A 6,805-nucleotide genomic window follows, 5' to 3' on the forward strand; every position below is an offset into this window, starting at 1 on the left:
AACTGCTGTGGCAGTGTCTGTAGCTCAAGTACTAGTTATGAAAGGTGAGTTTAATGTTCAGTCCAGTAAAATTGTGATTCAAATATCAGCCTAATGCCTTTCATTGTCATGTACTTCACTTTCTATATCTCCCTTCCAAGAGTCCTTGCACCCTCATTACGATTTGGTTACCTGCCTAAAGTAGTTAGTAAGTAAAGGCAGATGTTTATTTTGACAGGGAGTCAATGCTGAGTCCAAGGTCTCTTTTCCAGATGAGCCCTGTTTAACACAACAATACACATCAAAATACAATAGACACATTAAACTACACATCCATATATACATAAAAATACACATTATTATACATCAATGCATTAAAAGGACAACACAATCATTAAAAAACAGACACCAATTCCTCAAATGTTAAAATGCTTTGGCGATCATTCCACACAAAAGGTACAAAAAAAATGCAAGCAGATCTACCCAACTCAGTGGAGAGTTAGCCATCCCTGAGACCGGGTCTGGTATCTCGTACGTCTATAAGTTAACAATGAAGTAAGGTACGGCAGAAGTTTATGCAGGAGAGCTTTAAAAACAAAAAGAGTGCAATTAATCGATCTACGAGATTTCAAAGAGTGCCAGACTACATTCTGATACAGAATGCAGTGATGTGTACTGAACCTATCGCCCGTAATAAAGCGTAGTGCTCAATGATAAACTGCGTCCAATGGCTTCAATACAGTGGCAGCTGCATTCATATAGTCTATAACCGGTTTGAATGTCGACTGAATGAATATGTGGCTTGTCAGTGTCCTGCTGGAATTCAAAATGTATATGAAGCATTGTCATGTCTTTGGGAATATTCATTTTTGTGTTTGTCTGGTGTCTATTTTCAGTTTCTGGTCTGTTTGGATACATTGGCGGAAAGAACTCCTACACAAAGTTAAGTCAGGAGAAATGTAAAAAACCTGGAGAATTCTCCATTGGGTGAAGCCCTAAAGCAAGGGCAACGTCATATTCCTCAACAGTCAGTAGGGCGCCCCCCTCAAACACACACACTCGTTTGGTTGTTGAATGAAAATTCATCATGTCATTTGAGCCTTTATTGTGGTAACAGGTTATTGTTTTGACGTCTTACCAAGTTATATTTTTATTGGACACAGGTTTGCTCCTCAAAACCAATCAGAGTCTACAGTCAATCACGGATTACAAAAAGAAAACCAGCCCCGTCGCGGACCAGGATGTCTTGCTCATCATTGTTCATCGACTACAGCTCAGCATTTAACACCATAGTACCCTCCAAACTCGTCATCAAGCTCGAGACCCTGTGTCTCGACCCCGCCCTGTGCAACTGGGTCCTGGACTTCCTGACGGGCCGCCTCCAGGTGGTGAGGGTAGGTAACAACATCTCCACCCCGCTGATCCTCAACACCGGGGCCCCACAAGGGTGCGTTCTGAGCCCTCTCCTGTACTCCTTGTTCACCCACGACTGCGTGGCCATGCACGCCTCCAACTCAATCATCAAGTTTGAGGACGACACTACAGTGGTAGGCTTGATTACCAACAACGACGAGACGGCCTACAGGGAGGAGGTGAGGGCCCTCGGAGTGTGGTGTCAGGAAAATAACCTCACACTCAACGTCAACAAAACAAAGGAGATGATTGTGGACTTCAGGAAACAGCAGAGGGAGCACCCCTCTATCCACATCGACGGGACAGTAGTGGAGAAGGTGGAAAGTTTTAAGTTCCTCGGTGTACACATCACGGACAAACTGAATTGGTCCACCCACACAGACAGCGTTGTGAAGAAGGCGCAGCAGCGCCTCTTCAACCTCAGGAGGCTGAAGAAATTTGGCTTGTCACCAAAAGCACTCACAAACTTCTACAGATGCACAATCGAGAGCATCCTGTCGGGCTGTATCACCGCCTGGTACGGCAACTGCTCCGCCCACAACCGTAAGGCTCTCCAGAGGGTAGTGAGGTCTGCACAACGCATCACCGGGGGCAAACTACCTGCCCTCCAGGACACCTACACCACCCGATGTCACAGGAAGGCCATAAAGATCATCAAGGACAACAACCACCCAAGCCACTGCCTGTTCACCCCGCTATCATCCAGAAGGCGAGGTCAGTACAGGTGCATCAAAGCAGGGACCGAGAGACTGAAAAACAGCTTCTATCTCAAGGCCATCAGACTGTTAAACAGCCACCACTAACATTTAGTGGCCGCTGCCAACATACTGACTCAACTCCAGCCACTTTAATAATGGGAATTGATGGAAATTATGTAAAAATGTACCACTAGCCACTTTAAACAATGCCACTTAATATAATGTTTACATACCCTACATTACTCATCTCATATGTATACAGTGGGGAGAACAAGTATTTGATACACTGCCGATTTTGCAGGTTTTCCTACTTACAAAGCATGTAGAGGTCTGTAATTTTTATCATAGGTAAACTTCAACTGTGAGAGACGGAATCTAAAACAAAAATCCAGAAAATCACATTGTATGATTTTTAAGTAATTAATTTGCATTTTATTGCATGACATAAGTATTTGATCACCTACCAACCAGTAAGAATTCCGGCTCTCACAGACCTGTTAGTTTTTCTTTAAGAAGCCCTCCTGTTCTCCACTCATTACCTGTATTAACTGCACCTGTTTGAACTCGTTACCTGTATAAAAGACACCTGTCCACACGCTCAATCAAACAGACTCCAACCTCTCCACAATGGCCAAGACCAGAGAGCTGTGTAAGGACATCAGTGATAAAATTGTAGACCTGCACAAGGCTGGGATGGGCTACAGGACAATAGGCAAGCAGCTTGGTGAGAAGGCAACAACTGTTGGCGCAATTATTAGAAAATGGAAGAAGTTCAAGATGACGGTCAATCACCCTCGGACTGGGGCTCCATGCAAGATATCACCTCGTGGGGCATCAATGATCATGAGGAAGGTGAGGGATCAGCCCAGAACTACACGGCAGGACCTGGTCAATGACCTGAAGAGAGCTGGGACCACAGTCTCAAAGAAAACCATTAGTAACACACTACGCCGTCATGGATTAAAATCCTGCAGCGCACGCAAGGTCCCCCTGCTCAAGCCAGCGCATGTCCAGGCCCGTCTGAAGTTTGCCAATGACCATCCGGATGATCCAGAGGAGGAATGGGAGAAGGTCATGTGGTCTGATGAGACAAAAATATAACTTTTTGGTCTAAACTCCACTCGCTGTGTTTGGAGGAAGAAGAAGGATGAGTACAACCCCAAGAACCCATCCCAACCGTGAAGCATGGAGGTGGAAACATCATTCTTTGGGGCTGCTTTTCTGCAAAGGGGACAGGACGACTGCACCGTATTGAGGGGAGGATGGATGGGGCCATGTATCGCGAGATCTTGGCCAACAACCTCCTTCCCTCAGTAAGAGCATTGAAGATGGGTCGTGGCTGGGTCTTCCAGCATGACAACAACCCGAAACACACAGCCAGGGCAACTAAGGAGTGGCTCCGTAAGAAGCATCTCAAGGTCCTGGAGTGGTCTAGCCAGTCTCCAGACCTGAACCCAATAGAAAATCTTTGGAGGGAGCTGAAATTCCGTATTGCCCAGCGACAGCCCCGAAACCTGAAGGATCTGGAGAAGGTCTGTATGGAGGAGTGGGCCAAAATCCCTGCTGCAGTGTGTGCAAACCTGGTCAAGAACTACAGGAAATGTATGATCTCTGTAATTGCAAACAAAGGTTTCTGTACCAAATATTAAGTTCTGCTTTTCTGATGTATCAAATACTTATGTCATGCAATAAAATGCAAAGGAATTACTTAAAAATCATACAATGTGATTTTCTGGATTTTTGTTTTAGATTCCGTCTCTCACAGTTGAAGTGTACCTATGATAAAAATTACAGACCTCTACATGCTTTGTAAGTAGGAAAACCTGCAAAATCGGCAGTGTATCAAATACTTGTTCTCCCCACTGTATGTATATACTGTACTCTATATCATCTACTGCATCTTGCCATCTTTATGTAATACATGTATCACTAGCCACTTTAAACTATGCCACTTTATGTTTACATACCCTACATTACTCATCTCATATGTATATACTGTACTCTATACAATCTACTGCATCTTGCCTATGCCGTTCTGTACCATCACTCATTCATATATCTTTATGTACATATTCTTTATCCCTTTACACTTGTGTGTATAAGGTAGTAGTTGTGGAATTGTTAGGTTAGATTACTTGTTGGTTATTATTGCATTGTCGGAACTAGAAGCACAAGCATTTCGCTACACTCGCATTAACATCTGCTAACCATGTGTATGTGACATAAAATTTGATTTGATTTGATTTTGAGTTGGGAGATGCTAATAAGGCTTTTTGAGCTCAAGCCCCCAGCTGAAACACCTGTTCCGAAGAGAGATGGTGACTCACTCCTCACAGTGATCTGTTATTATTTGGGACTATTCACATATGGTGCTAACAATGAGGATAGGGCCTGCCTATATAGATTATTCAGTGTGTCAACAGTGCTCACATACTTGGACATCAGTTTAAATTATTGTGCCAGAGCAGGGTGTCTGTATTAAGGCACATGCTAACATACGCTAGCATTTGCTTTGTAGTTTGTAGCAATAATTAACCGTATAGCCTTTATACTTGTTGAATTAAACACAATATTCCGGGTGCATTAGTGAACTGCAATGCATAGATATAGCAGATTTGCTGTGTGGTTATTTTGTTTTTGCCTCAACAGTGTAAAAATAACCAATATGGAGATGCATTCGTCGAGTGAATACTGCTTTCAGGAGCCATTGATCAGCTGCTGTAACAGGAGAAGGCACATGCAGTATACACAAGAACTCAGCTAATTATGCAATCATGCCATAGTAATTTGAAGAACGCATAGACGGGTTAGCTGAGGCTGACAACGTCACCAAAACGATGCGCACCCTTCAGTGGGGCAGAAGTCCGTGTTTTGTGATTCTGGATGGCCAGATAGCTAGCAACAAGGATAAGACATGTCTGTTTGCCCCATAGTTGCACACATGTAGTTTTTTTTGCTAAACAACCAAACCGTTTATAGCTACGTTCCCAAAATCATAAATGTCAAAATAATATAGTGTCAAAAGTGAAGATGAATAGCAGCTTTCTAGAATTGTCCATTATTAGAGACAAGAATGTTGTTGTTGTCATGTTTTGTTGCTAGCATGCTGTGTTGTCATGTGTTGCTGCCTTGCTATGTTGTTGTCGTAGGTCTTTCTTTATGTAGTTTTGTGTAGTCTCTCTTGTCTAGATGTGTGTTTTGTCCTATATTTATATGTTATTTATTTTTTATTTCTAATCCCAGCCCCCGTCCCTGCAGGAGGTCTTTTGCCTTTTGGTGTGCCGTCATTGTAAATAAGAATTTGTTGACTTGCCTAGTTAAATAAAGGTTAAATAAAAAATAACATCCTGTCAAACTAGACCTTTAGATGTCCACCTGTGTTAAGATGGTCTTCAAAGAGGCCCTTGACTTTCAGCTTTTAAAAAAATATCATTATTTAACTAGGCAAGTCAATTAAGAACAAATTCTTATTTTCAATGACTGCCTAGGAAGAGTGGATTAACTGCTTTGTTCAGGGGCAGAACGACACATTTTTACCTTGTCAGCTCGGGGATTCCATCTTGCAACTTTTCGGCTACTAGTCCAACGCTCTAACCACTAGGCTGCCCCGGCCATTCTAATATGTGATATCGGTCACCTCAACACAAGAACCTGACACCAGAAAAGGTCCAGATGACATCAAAGAATGGAATTATTCATTGACTTGGAAAAATATGTATATATTCATTTAGGAATAGGATTTATAGATAAACCTTCAAAAAAGTATGAGCTCACTTTGGTAATACTGAACATTTTACACTTGAATGAAAATGATGGGATGGAAACAGGCTATTGGTAAGTTTGTTGGCTGTATTCAATTGTTAATGGTGAGGTCCCCTCACTTGGTTTTTCACAGCATTGTCAAAAGTAACATAACAAAGGATGTGTTGACTGAGATTTCCTCCAGGACCAGGCTTGCCCAGCTGTCAGGTCTGTTGACTTTTCAGTAAGGTGTGGCGCTGTCACAGCAGAAATCCACCATGTACAGCAGACATGAAAAATAGCGCTGTATAACGCATATCGTTTTACTTCCACTTATGTTTTGTTAAACAATTGGGTTGATTATTAAACCAAATTGGTTTGGGTAGGGAATGCCGGCTGTAGTCATTTGTCTTCATGCTGTATGCTCCATATTTCAAAAACTAAAAGCATTGTATTTGGGACAATTAATTCGCTAAACCCTAAACCTCAACTAAATCTTGTAATGAATAATGTGGTAACTGAGCAAGCTGAGGAGACAACTGCTTGGAGTAACCCTGGATTGTAAACTGTAATGACAAAACATATTGATACAACAGTAGTTAAGATGGGGAGAAGTCTGTCCATAATAAAGAGCTGCTCTGCATTCTTAACAGCACTATCAAAAAGAGAGGTCCTACAGGCCCTAGTTTTGTCTTACCTGGACTACTGTTCAGTTGTGTGGTCAGGTGCAACAGAGGGACAGAGGGCTCAGAACAGGGCAGCACGAACAGAGCTAACATTAATAATATGCATGTCAATTTCTCCTGGCTCAAAGTGGAGAGATTGACTTCATCACTACTTGTATTTGTGAGAGGTATTGACATGTTAAATGCACCGAGCTGTCTACTGGCACACAGCTCGGATACCCATGCATACCCCACAAGACATGCCACCAGAGGTCTCTTCACAGTCCCCAAGTCCAGAACAGACTATGG

Source organism: Salvelinus alpinus, chromosome 6 (genome assembly GCF_045679555.1).
Source record: "Salvelinus alpinus chromosome 6, SLU_Salpinus.1, whole genome shotgun sequence".
NCBI lineage: Eukaryota > Metazoa > Chordata > Actinopteri > Salmoniformes > Salmonidae > Salvelinus > Salvelinus alpinus.